The sequence below is a fragment of the Idiotropiscis lumnitzeri genome, chromosome 7, assembly GCF_059441095.1.
Source record: "Idiotropiscis lumnitzeri isolate Australia: NSW breed Sydney's pygmy pipehorse chromosome 7, RoL_Ilum_1.0, whole genome shotgun sequence".
Taxonomy (NCBI): Eukaryota; Metazoa; Chordata; class Actinopteri; order Syngnathiformes; family Syngnathidae; genus Idiotropiscis; species Idiotropiscis lumnitzeri.
Window position 1 is genome coordinate 22,748,280 of NC_142397.1, and position 14,631 is coordinate 22,762,910.

Consider the following 14,631-nt stretch of genomic DNA (forward strand, 5'->3'; position numbering starts at 1 on the left):
TGGCCTTACAGTTCAGAGGTGCAGGGTTCGATTCCGACTCCGGTCTTCCTGTATGGAGTTTGCATGTTCTCCCCGTGCCTGCGTGGGTTATATCCGGGTAATCCAGTTTCCGCCCACATTCCAAAAACATGCATGGCAGGTTGATTGGACACTCTGAATTGCCCCTACGTATGAGTGTGAGCATGGATGGTTGTTTGTCCATGCGATTGGCTGGCAACCAGTCCAGGGTTTACCCCGCCTATTGTGATAGGCCTCAGCAACCCCGCAACCCTCGTGAGGAGAAGCGGTTGCATAGGTTTGGATATCCGAATGTTTGCTCCTAATGTTATACATTATTGGCTAGATTACGCCACCGTCTCTGTGTGACCTACATCAAATTTCCCCTTTTTAGGACTAATCAAGGCCATCTTTATCTTGAATGGATGGTATTATGCCAGGTTCAAGCTCTTCCTTTGTGGGACGAATAAAGGCCATCGTTATCTTTATCTCTAATGCATGGTATCACGCCAGGTTCAATCTCATCCTAATTATGTTAAATTTTCCAATTGCATTTGAGCCTGGAAATCAAAATCCGCATCACACTTTATTTTGCTTCACATTTTGTTTATCTCACTTGAATACAAGCTAAGTTCTTTCTCAACAACATCTTTTACATTGAACACTAACTTCAGAATCAGAAATCCCTTTATTGTCGTTGTACTCAAGTGTGCAACGAGATTAGAGAGCTCCCCTCTCCAGTGCAATACAACAATAATTCAGATAAATATATAAATAAGAGAATAGTTAGTGCAATGGAAAATAATACTGAATAGGATATATAAAAACACATCACGTTGCTGTTCTGCAAGGTAGGGGTGGTCGTGTGTGTGTGTGTGTGAGAGTTTAGAATGGAGTTGGCTCTAAGAAAGAAACTGTTTCTCAGTCTATTGGTCCTTGATTTGATGCACCAGTAGCGCCTGCCAGAGGGCATCAGGTCGAACAGGTGTGAGTTTGGGTGGGTATTGTCTTTGACGATATTGAGAGCCCTGCTGAGGCACCGGGCGGTGTAGATGTCCGACAGTTGAGGGGAGAGGGCAGCCAATAATCCTTAATCTTGCAATTGTATATATTCCCAGCGATGACTCCCGGGTGAATCAGTACTGTTTCAGATTCATATCTATTCATACAACTACAGCAAATGCATTTGGGCAGCATACCCTTCTTCTGCGTCTGCTGTAAATTTTAACTAAAATTTTGCTTGCTTGTAAGAGGTGGAAAATTTCACATGACTTCATATAAAATCCCATGACATTATTCCCATCTATAGGTCTTGCTATTTGTTTTTTTACATCTGGCATCTGCTTGTTGTGTACAGTGTATTATGGTTCTTTTTATTTATTTAATATATTTGTACCAGGCGAGTGACTGATGGTGTAGTGGTACATCTGTCTGACTTGAGTGCGGGCAGCGTGGGATCAGCTACCACTCGGTGACGGTGTCTATGTCTGCCCTGTGACTGGCTGGCGACCTGTCCAGGGTGTAGTGTGCCTTTCGCCCATAGTCAGCTGGGATAGGCTCTAGCACCCATGACAAGACATATTCGTACCATCTTGTTTTTTTTTTGTTTTTGTTTTTTTTTCAGGTTTTACAATATGATCTGTACAGTGGAACCTCGGTTCTCGAACGACTCTGAGTTCGAACAAATCGGAGTCCGAACAAAAAAATTGAGAAATTCTTGCTTCGCAGTTCAAACAAACATCGGAGTTCGAACGCCGGTACGACGCGTGAGTGCGTAGGCGAGGGTGGGATGCTGAGCGGCGTACGGGTGTAGATCGCTCTCTTGCTCTTTGTGACCAACTGTTGTCGCGTGCGGACGTGCTGCGTTTTGCTCTCGCGTTTTATATAGGTGTACGAAGTGTTTTAGCCCCTAATCATGCCTCCAAAGAAAGTCAGTGCAAGCAGCAAAGGAATGGTTTCGGTGTTCGAACAATTCGCTTTTCGAACAGGGTTCTGGAACGGATTATGGTCGAGAACCGAGGTTCCACTGTACGTGCTTTAAGCCAGATGTTCATCCAACCTGTGTGTACTTATAGGAGACTTTTAGTATTCCTCACTCAGACCAGAAACCTACGAAAGCTACTACTACTTTTAATTAACCATTTTCACAGCAGTCAGAAAATGTTGCAGAAACGTTTGAACAGAATCTATTCCCGCTTGTTGACCTTCGATTTGTTTGTATTTTACTTTTTTTTCCATGGGAAAATTGAGGAGCTTTATGCCCAAATATGCCTCACGGCAACATTTTGAAAAATTGAGCTTGCCATCTAATTTGATTGTCTGACTGGATAATGTGCAGATTTTGTTAAATATTCTATTTTTCTCAGAATCATCACAATTGATTGGAACTGATTTTCTAACAACCCAAATGACGGATGCTAAAATTTGTTGTCACAGATTTCACAGGCTGTTGGCAACAAGTGAAAACTGATGAAGAATGCTATTTAGTGGAGCTGGGCGAAGTAATGTTTGTATCTTGCAAAGACGATAAGAAAGTGACTATCATGTAGAGCAGGAGTGCCCATTGCGTTGATCGCGATCGACCAGTCGATCGCAAAGGGGGTGTTGGCCAATCGCATCACACACCGACTCGTTGCATGCCTCACCGTGCATACACATGGGCGCTAACAAGCAAAATTAGCAGTTTCGATTTTGTTCTGTTTACTCTAAACCTCATAATAAAGTATAAAAACGATGGGAACATGTAAGCTAATTATTTCCACACAGCGTAAGAGGAGGATTTTTTAATTCCTTTGGGGTCTGCGGCGGGGCGTCTTGCACTGGCGGAAGAACTAGCGGGCCAGAGCAGAGTGAGGCGGGCGATGTGCGAAGGTATGAGCTCGCTGTTTCAGCGCTGGAGAATGACCCGCGGGACGGAGGAGCCGTCCACCACCACAACCGGCAGCCGCAGCGAAAGCAATCATTAAGTCCAAGTACCCGTTCCAACATGCCTAATATTCATTGGGAGGTTTGCGCGCAAGGCTCGCTATGAGCAGCTTCTGGCTGGACTCTATGCTTGACTCATTTAGCACAAGTCATCAGTAAAGTAACGACAGACAATGCGCACTAGTTGTATTGTGCAATTTGGTTTCATGCAGTTATGCAAGATATATCAATATTAACTTTACCTATAAAGAATTCTCATTCTATTTTCAAATAAATATATAAATAAGGTAGGTAGATCACTGGGACTTGGTTATTTTATAAGTAGCTTGCATGCTGAAAAAGAGTGGGCACCCCTGATGTAGAGTAATAAGAACGACAGCAGAATCTAGAAATGACGGGTAAATGCCTTTATTTATTATAGTAATGCAACAAAGTGGCCATAAACTGGCAGACTGAACAACAACAGCAGCAGTATAGTTGAGCCTGCGCTTTGTACTGCCCTGATTAATGTTACAAATTAGGGATGGATCGAGGATAGGCCGAGAAAACACTACATTCCATCCCACAACGGAGCACAAAGGCACAAATGCCCCGTTACACCAAATTCTACAAGCGTAAAGTGTAGCAAAATACCAAAAGAAAGAAAACTCCACCCATGTGCACAGTTAGACTGCGCTTTGTGCGAGACTGGCACCCGGAATGAAAATAGGGCCCAGAGTGTTTAAAACTTGGGACTGTTTACATAAAAAAAAAAATCTGTGGTTGATGTCAGCGACAATTGTCACCCTGTGCTGAAATGACCCAGAGGCAACTGAATGCAGAATTTAAAGGAGGTTTGTCATAGATGAGAGACGGGCAACATAAATGGTGGACGGGGCCCCAATAAAGATCACTTAGGTCCCAATTTGGTCAGGTATAACCCACAGTTGTTAATTTAGCACAGCCTAAGCTGGGAAGAAGAAACCAGGATGAGTGGTAAACCACCATAAACACATTATTTTAAAACAAATGATTCGTGTCGGTCGTAATAATGCCAAACAAGATTTAACTGGTATTGTACTGTACCGCAACTGTCTGCCTACATGCCCGCATGCACAGTCCTCGCTCCTCAACTCCCAGCTAATCACAAATCAAATCGGAAATTACTGTCATTCATTGCACCTTATGGTGTCCCTGGACGCCATCATCAGTGATGTAACCTTAGATCACGTGGGAGTTTTAGGTCTATCAACTATCAGACTCTGCCCCAGACCACCCAGATGGAGTTGATCAGGCCATCCCTTGTTTCCAAGTGGCATGACCCTACTGCCACACCTCTCGCCTCCTGATCCACAGCCACCTCAATGCCACCTCCTCTATCCCAAGTTGATAGCCCATCGCTAGGTGGCTCCTGTGATGCCCAGCAACTTTTTGGCCTTGCAGATTGATTGGCTCGCTAATTCACGGCATCCCACTTCACTGGGTTGGTGTTTTGCCTCACAACCATTGCTCCAGCATTCCTCCACTAGCTCAGAGTACTTCGCCCTCTTTCTCTCTGGACCTCCTCTCTCAGTTCACCCATGGCACCATGAAATCCAAGAGCATTTCCTGCTTGAATTCTACCAAAGTGAGGATGATGTCTGGCCTTGATTTTTTCTTGGCAACCAGCCCTGGGAACTTCAGCTGATTCCACAGATCTACTTTCAAATTCCTAAAACGCACCATTGTTAACAGGCCAGGGCTGGTGTTTTGGGTGGCTGCTGAAGACTTAACCCCTGCTATGATGAAAGTGATACGTAATGTTATTGGAAAAAGGCTCTTGCCTGGCGTGATCCCACTACCGATCACGCCTGCTGTGCCTTTCAGGTTCAGCTTCAGAAAACAGATGAGGCGTGATTGGTGACCTGAGCCCTGAGCAACTGTGACGTCATTTTTAGTCGACAGAAGTGACAAAATGTACACCCTCTGTGATGGCTAAAAATGGGTGAATATTGCTGCTTAATTCATTTTCCTCAAGCGCATTATTAACCAGAATGCTGTGATTGGACTAGTGAAGGCACATAGAACATGTTATTGGAAAGAATTCTTTTGGGTTGACTTCCCCTTTAATAATTTCTGTGTTACTTCCCTTTAGTAACACAATTTCAAAATGTCCATCAAAAATTGTAAATATTACATAGAGCAACCGCATAATTTTATATATCTTTTAACGAATGATCCCCTTTAAGGAAACAAAACTAAATGACCAGAAGTCAATACCGCAAAGCAGTACAAACATATTGTAATTTTTAACAACATAGTGGCTTCATCAACATCACTTAATGACATTATATGCATACTTTTTTTGCTGCTGCTCATTAAAAAGTCAATTAAAAAACTGATAACCAATACAGAAGAAATACAGGATAACATGACTAAAGCAAATCGTTGCCGACCCTCTGTTAATACATTTGTCATAAATTATGTGCACTGATTTGTATATTGTATTATGTAAAAAAAATTGAAATAATATGGACATTAGAAAAAGGTGGCGCTCAAGTCAATGTAGTGTATATTTACGATCACACTGCAGTTTAGTCGTCCTCCGATTCTTGGCTCAACTGGGTGTCCTAAACTGAGGTCAAGGTGGATACTGGTCTTTTTAACCACCACTGACCATCAGTCTGCCAAACTAGCTAATTTACAGCTTGCCCTCCTCCACACATCCCTCCAAGAGCACACCCGCCTCTCTCACTCTCTCTCTGCATAGAGATGCTGCCAGCAGCACGCTCCAGTGGACACAAATCAGATGTTCTCAACCATATCATCGTAAAACATCTCACAGGAAGGTTGCGACCTCTTCACTCTTTCAACTCATCTGCAGGCATTGGAAGTCACAGGAGAAGGAGCGATCATCATGGAGTGGCATAACTAGCTAGTCTGTGTGAGCAGAGAAGAAGAAAAGAATCATATAAATTCATTGGAACACACCACCAATGTATGATGTTTAAAATTCTTGAATCGTAATGTAAATGTTATGTCCTGTTTAAAGGACAGAATTTCCCCAGTTACCCTAAAAAGTAACTTAGTGAATTTACTGATTATTTGGTTTTAAAACTAACTAATATAGATTAAAAGTAATTTTTTTAAATATTTACATTGAGCAAATACAATAAACCTGTTAAACACAAAAATGACATTGCCACTTACTTTGAAGTGCATTTTTAACAATGACATTTATGATTACAGGCTGTATTTATCTAAAAATTGTGTAAAGACAACCTTTTTGTCATTATTTTAATACAAATATGAATGAGTCTATGTATTTCACTTGACATAAATGGGCTACTTGCAAATTGAGCATTTTCTGTTGCTTCTGGAATGACCTTCAATTAAATGTTAGACAAGCCTCCTCTCTCGTTAGAAGGAACATCTTTATTCTTTGGCTTTCAATGCAACTTGAGACTGTTCACTGTTCTGCTGTTCTCTGGTGTTTACTGTGTTGGTATTAATTTGTATTTTACCATACTGCTTTCACTGTCTTAGTTATTATATTATTGCCAATTTGTATTTTACTCTTGTGTAAAGTGCTTTGTTACAGCTGCAGCTGTTGTGAAATGTATGATACAAATAAAGTTGTATTGTATTGTATTGTACTTGTTTTTATTATTTTTTTTAAATAAAAAACAGTCTTTCTCAACTTGACATAACATAAATACATTTTTTAAATAAAATCTATAATAAAGGCACTCTTTTTCACTTGACATATTTGACTATTAATATTAAACTCGCAGAATTCAACAAATGATCTGGGGACTTCCTGCACTAACAATCTTGTGTGAGTTACTCTTTAAGCTTGAATAAATACTGTACTGGGATCCATGTTGTTTTTTGTGTAGCGTTATAGAAGCTGCATAACCTCTGCAGACTACACAGAGTGCAAAAAACCTTACTATTTTGTTATAGCTGACGCAAACACAAAATAGTGACTGCACTCCCGGTTTGAAAATGCAAATCAACTTTTCTGTGTCACGCATTACCAATATCACTGTGTTAGGATCACACAACACCACTGCATTGAGTGAGAATTCTAAGACCAAATATTAGGTAAAAATTTATTTTTTGGGGGACTCCAGTGCTTGGGCAACCATCAAGTGTGAAATGAAACAACCAGGAAAATATTTTGTTATTGAGTTTTTTTAGATCCACACATTGGTGCTCAACACCTAGCTAACAACTTTAATTTCTGGGCTGCCAGATGAGGTGCACGGCCGGGTCAGTCCGGAAGATGGCCATGATGCTAAGCTCAAAGGAGTTGCAAGGGCCAGGCATTAGGTTTTGGTGGACGATCCAAGATGAATGGAGGCCGCAAGATGAGTACCGCCAGAGCAGCGTTTGATGCAGCTGCATGTCATGTGCTGCTGGAGCAGAGTCAGATGATAGGTGCGGGATATACTTCCTGAGTAACAGATACTGTAACAAGTTTGACTGGTCCTGTCTGGCTGAGGTCGGACGGGCGATCCTGGCTGCCTTGTCAGGAAGCAAACAGGTAATTGGACAGCTGAGCCAGTTATGCGGTCCTCAAGCAGCTTTGCAACTTTGGCATGGAATCCATTTTGTACGTGTTCTTCTCGGTTTGAAATAATGCCCAAAAATAACATCAATATTCAAATGAAATATATATTATCCTGAAAGTTCACTCTACTCCTAAAAGCCTTTTGTTTTCAAATGTGGAGTATCTAAACATGTTTCCAGGATCTTACTCCTTGTGTCTCTAATGGATGGAGCCATCAGTCAGACTCGTGGTAGGGTGCAGTTTCTCATGTCTTCTACTCTATACAGCTTTGACATTTGGAGAGAAACAATTTGGCCTGCCCCCCCACAGTCATAAGACTGAATGGCAGAAGAATGTAACAAGGGAAATATGTGCTCTGGTAAGTGAGCGAGAACTGGAGGGAGAAAGTGATTCAGACAGAAGTCACTTGTTGTGCTCTAGATATTTTCAAGTCTGTGAGAAAGAAAACTGGTTGTGTATTTGTATGAACAAGTATGCAGAAAATGACAGATGTACTGTGCACACATATCTGATATCTATTTGCAGCCAATTGGATTGTTTCACGGATGTTCGGGGGTCTGCTTTCAATAAGTTAGATGAATTGACATGTTTTCCCGTGCATTTGCAGCAGTCAAACAATGTGGTTTGACTGTTTGAATATTACCACAAGCACGCTGAGACTTTGAAGCTTTTGACATGGGGGCTGGGACAAAGGGAAATAATGGGGTCACTTCGTGCAATGGTAAATGTGAATCTTAATAGAGACAGCAATGCCATTATATCCAAATCCGCTGAGTCCTCTTAACTAGGGGGTCATGGCATTGACAGCCACTTTACATCCTGAGCATGTTGGGCCAAGAGACCAGGGACATGACTACCAATCCAGAATTGAGGATATTGAGGATTTGTATCCTACTCCACCAAATTCAGTAAGCAGATGCTGGCTCATAAAGGTAGTGAGATTTTAAGAATTTATCTAGAAGACACGGGGAAAGCCTACAAGCAAGCTAGTGTTGCGTTTCAGGCACTGGTGGAGACAAGGGGTCAAAGGTCTTGCTGTGGACTCGAAATATTTTCGCTCTTTGGTAAAACAATCTTGAGCATCCTATCTAATATTATAGCAATACAGTGAGATTTTCACACTGTCATAGTTTCTGCTATTGCCCGATAACCCTTTAATATAAATGATTAGATACATGTATATTTCAATGAAACATTGCTTGTATAAATAATTCATTGAAACAGCTAGTGTCACTGTTTAACAATTTGTCAGAATTGCAAAAGCATGTAACAGAGGCTTCTGCAAAATATGATTATGTGGACTCTAAAAATCTGCACTATTTTAAAGCAACACATTTGTTGTCAGTAAAACCCCTGATGAAATGTGGGCATATTTATATGCTGGCGGAAATACGCTAGGGAAGCACAACATAGTAAATCATGTACTCTTTTTGCTTTACAACTAGCTGATAGTGTCCACGCTTTGTGTTATTGGACGGTTGTGAACATGATATTTTGTTAAAGAAAATTAAAAAAAAAAAAGATTGTAAGGTTGAGCTTCATCTCAGAAACAGTAAATTTGGGTAATATAACCTACAATGAGTCGTTTTGGGGGGCAGAAGGGGCTATTGCGTGTATATAGATTTCATTTATATTTTTTGTTTTAATTGTATCTTGCGTGTACGTGTGTGGGTGTGTCTGTTCGTGTGCGTGTGTGTGTCAGTGTTTCGAGTTGCACTGTGGTGAAGGGCACTGATACTACTCAGTCGCAATGATGGGCCAGTGGTGGATTTAAATCCCTGCTCCACAGCCAACTCATATCCCCCACCCCACACAGTACCGCCCCCACCCCCGCAACCCATGCACACGCCTGTCTGACGTGCACGATCCGCGCTTTGCCTATGCATTAGCCATCTATTTCCCCTGGGTGACACCTCTCCAACATAAAACCGTAAGACAGAGGTAAAATATATCCCTCCTGACGAAAATAAAGCTTTGCCTGTCTGCTGATCTATTGAATATAAACCTAAAGCCGCGGCTTTGATTCGAGCGTTACCTTATGCGCGCCTTTGCTTTTTACGCACACAAAAGCTCAATGAAGATGGATCGAGCTGAATAGGACGCGCGGCACATCCAACACAGTGGCCTCATGCATTTCATTACTTCTTCCTCCCAATCCTTTCGGTTTTTCATTGTTAGGGACCGCATTGTTTTGTTTTGCTTTTTTTTTTTGGGAGATTTATCAGTGAAGGTCATTAATTACGTGGGGCTTTCCAGACTCAATGGATTGTGTGCGTTTTTATCGGAGATAGTATTGAGATTCATCATTAATGTTTGACAAAAGTGTTTTACCCCACCATAGAGATGTGTGATAATTTTAGGCTAAACTGTATGTAGCCTACATCGATTAGATCTGCAATAATTTATCACCACCGCTTACGCCTTGGACAAGGGAAGCTGTGGCGATTTGGAAGGGAGCGTACTGTACATTCGGTAAATGGAATTATTCCATTAAATACTCAGTAGCTGGGACTTTACCTGAATTTCCTATAGTTGTCGAAATTAGAATTTGACTTTGAAGTCGTTGCCTTCACACAATTTTTAACATTTTTTAGAGCACCAGGTTAATGCAATAACATTATCAATTGCAATTGCCAAACTGATTTATGTTTCAATACACCAATATGTAACTACTGATTTTTAATATTAAAATATAATTACTATTCTATTCAATTTTCACGTGTAATGTTTTACAACAATTACAAAAAATACAATGGCAAAGCACAGTGCTATATATTACGGGGTCAAATTCTATTCATTCGCTTGTTTTACTGATTTTTTTTACGGATAAATGCAAAGCTGTGTTAATTATCGCTTCTTAGAAAAGCACGATGTATTCCATTTGGTTTGAAATTGCTCTTTCCTTGTCCAAAAGCTTAAAATAAATAGAAAGGATCTGCATTATAGGATATACTTTGTGTTGCTGGATCGACAGGAGAAAAAAAGTGGTCCAATGCATTTGTTAGGCATTGTGTCTGACATGCTAATATATTGGACGTGTTCATATTATTTTAACAAAAAAGTTAACCACTTGTTTTAACCTATTATCAAAGTGTTTAACAAATATGTTGGGTTTTACGCCAATCCCTCATCTTAATATGACTTTGAAAATTCTTAAGATAGTCGACAATAATATATGTATTGTTAAAATAAACTAGTAAAAAAAGTAACCTAATCATCAACAGATTCGTTATTATTATTCGATATATATATATATATATATATATATATATATATATATATATATATATATATATATATATATATATTTCATTCATTTATTTATTTATTTTCAAAAAACGCGTTCCTTCCTCTTCTGTTGTTGGTATCAGCAGCGGCCAGCTTTCAGTCTCTCCATGCCTTACGCTTTTAAGCATGAATTTCATGTCAGAGCGCAGAAATCTGCGGTGGTCGCTGCAGTCAGCAGTGAGCAGCAGCTATCTGCAGCTCTACAGACATGCACCTCGTCCCCTGAGCATTGGCCAACGGGCGATAATATCGCAAAGGGATTGCTTATCGCCACACATTATAATCATTACATCCCAGCCCTTTGACCCTCGACTGCAGAATAAGCACCCACATGTCATTAATCTAAACTAACGCTTTATCTTTAGTGCTTGCTTTCCGACGCCCATTGTGTAGCTTTCGTTTACGTTTGATTTTAGTTCATTTCATATTGTACAAATGCAAGACTTGCTTCCAGCAGTTCACGTTATATGAAATTATTATCGTAGTGCTACAATTGGACGTTGTTGTTTTACTTTTTTGTATTCTGTTGATACATCATGAACTTCGTGGAATTGTCATTTTAACGTAGAAGGAAAACGAGAAGGCGTCTTGTAAATAGATTCATGAATAATATACGTACATGCTTGTTCCATAACAAGTGCTATATAGGCTATACAGTTTTAATCAGTCAATTAAATCTGTCAAATGTTGTGCATCAGAGAGGAAATGTTCAAGAACACACAAATTGTAAACTAAAAAGTTCTACAAGATAGAATTGATTGAAAACATAGACGTTTACTTTATACGACCAATTCATAATAAATTTGGGAAATAAGTGAGTGTTGCATGCGCCAACTCGGCACTTTGGAATGGTTTATTTAGATGAATACTATATAATAATAATAATAATAATTATTATTATTATTATTATTATTATTTTTATTGGCTTAGGGTCCTCCTTTCTGAAGAATGAGTTATGAACAATGGTGTACAAGTACAACCAGTGATACTCCCCTTTTTGAAGAGTAATTTTGTTTTTCATATTAAACATATGTCCATGATAAAGAAAGCCTGCTGTGGGCTGTCTCGCATCTTGTTTGGCCGGATTGTATTCGCCCTCTGGAGGAGAGACGGACACCGTGCAGGGATTTGATGCTCCTGATTGGGACCAGAGCCTTCACGTCTGATCAGCCCTGGAATATGGGTTCAAGTGTGTGTGACTGTGCGTACGTAAGGGAGTGGCGTTCGTGTGTGTGCGTGGTGTGTGTGGGTGCGGGGAGGGGGGGCGGTTTACTGACTGTGGAATTGGAGAGGACAGCTGTAGGCATATATGGTCTATAAATCCCACTGGATTTCTGCCCGGACGTGGACAGTCTAGAAAATGTTTGCGCAATTTATCCACGATGAGTTCACATTGGCATATATATTTGACTGATGGTCCACATTTTGATAGTTCAAACGGAAGAGGGGGTGGGTGCACGAAGGCAATTGTGAGACTTGGCCTAATTTGCTGTCTCATTCTTCGTCTTGCAAAATGTTCAATTCCAGAGCCTGACCCTCGAACGAGTCAGCTGATGCAGCCTGTCTGCAGCATGAGCACCAAGGCCCGTGATGGATGAGCAAGTGAAAAAATAGAGGAGCAAAGAGGCTTGGATATTAGTCCTGCCGTTGGGAGATAATACTTGATGACCAAAATATTTTTCAGGCATTCCACTGAGAAAATATGTACGTATATAAAATATATATTTCAAACGTTTTCCATCAAGACAGGGACGGATGTCGTTTGTAAACGTCATGTTTAATTTAACCAACAACAATAACAAAATCTGTTTGTTCGAATAGATTCTAAAATATTTGTAGAATGACGATGGTTAACATTCTTCACCTTTGAAGTGGAAAGACATGAATTGATGTATTATTTCTGCCTTTTTTTTGAAGATTACAATTATTTTGAAATGAACCACCAATTTTTGTTTGTTCACTGCTACCACCACCATGCGTGCTCGTTACTGTTGGGTGATACACGACATGCCGCTCTCAGAGTCCAATTTTATTGTCACGGCGACATGGTTTTCTGAAACTACTCAGCGAAAATACAAAAATAATTAAATTAGAGATTCCACACACTGTATATACCACACTAACACAAACCCCTACCCCGTTTTTACGCGTCATTCATGGAAGTTTTCTTGAGTTTCGAAAGTGAGCCCGGGGAGGAGACGAGAGACAAATAAACGTGTCATAAGAATTAATGATTGCATGCATCTTCACCCTCTCATTCATTATCTCGGATTAATGATCTCGCGGTGTGCCAGTTCACTTGTCTGCACTTCATAAAACCTAAATCTCCTGGGCTACTTAACAACAATGTGCAGGCCAAAAAATAGTGTGTTCCGTTTCTGAACAACAAAAATCGAACCCAAAGGAATTGCGTAATGAAGTCGAAATTCACTAACAGCCCGGAATAGCACTTGATAGTGAGCATCGGCGCAGATCATTTTAATGATTATTTTTTTGTCATCATAATTACAAGATTTGAAATCCCCGTTGAATAAAAATAGAAAATTAACTTTGTATCCCGCAGGATTGTTATTTTTCTACTTTTATTTTCTCTTCTTTTTCTTCTTCTTCTTCTTTTTCTTCTTCTTCTTATTGTTATTATTGCTATTTATTTTATTATTATTATTGCTATTATTATTATTATTATTGTTGTTGTTGTTATTGTTGTTGTTGCTTCATTTAAAAGTGAAATTCCTTGGGGATGGTCAGGCGACTTTCTGCTTACACATCCGTTTTTATTTGGTTCTATTTGCGGACATGCATCATTGCGATGGCTTTGGCTGTGGTATTCTAAATCAGTCAGATATTATCTCAACTGACAGTCGTTCAAAGCGCGCAGAAAGTAAGAGTCCTCCTTTTTCGTTAGCGTACATGTTACGTGTTGATGTTGGCGCCGGATTAATAGCTGTAAGGTGGTGGGCCTTATAAGCATCGGAGTCCAAAAACAGTACAGCGTGGTCGTCTTGAGCAGTGACAAGAATAATTAATGTTTTTAGCCTTATCGGTCTCTCTTTCTATCAGTCCTTTAACACATGTCTTGGTAAAGGGGGGTGCTCCCAAGGCGCCGCGAGGCAGCTGGACTGGGATGGAAAGGGAGGGAGGATTGCATGAGAAGTAGCCCATATGTAAGGGGATGCTGCAGGGCGACAGATAATAAATGCGACCCAAAGTCACATTTTCAGCCTTGCGTGCATCAATTGGGCGTAGTTTGTTTACTTAATAAAGGTATGTATGATTTCAAATCCATTATTTTCAACTTGAAAGTATTGCTCCAGAAATCCTATGCAAAATCGATCAGCTATTGAATTTCAATCTTAAAATATATTGCATTAAATGTTGCCCTTGTGAAATGTGAAAGGTTTGAACGATGGTTAAAAACAAATGTTTTTAATTCCAAACGTGTCAATTACAAAGATCAAAGAGGAGATTTGGAATAAGAAATGACAGTTAATTCAATTGAGGTTGGAATCATTGACTTAACTTGGTTTTGAAACGCTTGATGCTTATCTGTTGAATGGCCAGAGGTGTCGGGGGCGCAAACAACTGAGCAGAGCTCTTAATTTAAGATTGTCGCACGTTTTCTTCAAACCTCTGCTACACTGCATAAAGAAAACCAAAATATATTAAAAACAAACAAAAACCGTCAGCCTAAAAGAAACAGCATTACCAACACTAAACCAACGATTTAGAGCATTTTTTAGCTACAAGAGAGCAATCGGGGCAGTATTACTAAGTACTTGAGGAACTGAAGTATTTACCTTAAAACATCTTTATTCGGAATAGCATTCTTGCAACAAATTTAGAGCAAGTTTTAATGTTACATTTGGTGTTTGACAGAGGTGTCAGGC